At 32.7% G+C, this 597-nt stretch overlaps 1 non-coding gene across 1 annotated transcript; it reads left to right on the top strand.

The window, feature by feature from the left end:
* Nucleotides 1–237: 237 nt before the first annotated feature.
* LOC136162006 (U6 spliceosomal RNA) lies at nt 238–344 on the top strand. The gene has a single exon (XR_010661858.1). It is a non-coding gene; the product is annotated as a U6 spliceosomal RNA (small nuclear RNA).
* The last annotated feature ends 253 nt before the right edge of the window (nt 345–597 follow it).

Below are 597 nucleotides of genomic sequence, written 5' to 3'. Positions count from 1 at the left end.
TTTGTACACGTCCTCTACACCGTGTAAGATCATTTTGCTTTTTCAAAAATCATCAGCTGCTTTAAAATAGTCTTAAAGAACTTATATTCCAAGAGAAACATTAAATGCTTTTAATATAATTGACTATGAAAAATTTTGTCCAAAGGCTGAAAAACAAACTAAAAGTCACTTAAAATTCCATCTTTTCATCTCTCTGTGAAGTCATTTAGAACCACAGTAACTATAAGAATAATAACCGTGCTTGCTTCGGCAGCACATATACTAAAATTGGAACGATACAGAGAAGATTAGCATGGCCCCTGAGCAAGGATGACACGCAAATTCGTGAAGCGTTCCATATTTTTGACAAAACCCACTGAAAAATAAAAAATTAAAAAAAAAAAAAGAATAATAACCTACCCACTGAAAAATTTAAAAAAATAAAAAAAAGAAAAATAACCTGACAACTGAATGTTTAAAAATTGACCCATCAGTAGGTATTTATTGGATATTTCCTTTCCTAGGGGCCATAACACATTCAGCCCTCTACAAGGAAAATTCATGTCTCCTACCTGAAAGACGTAACTACTCCCCAGTCACCAGATTTTTTTTTGACCA

Source organism: Muntiacus reevesi, chromosome 2 (assembly GCF_963930625.1).
Source record: "Muntiacus reevesi chromosome 2, mMunRee1.1, whole genome shotgun sequence".
NCBI lineage: Eukaryota > Metazoa > Chordata > Mammalia > Artiodactyla > Cervidae > Muntiacus > Muntiacus reevesi.
This window is presented reverse-complemented; position numbering and strand designations above follow the sequence as displayed.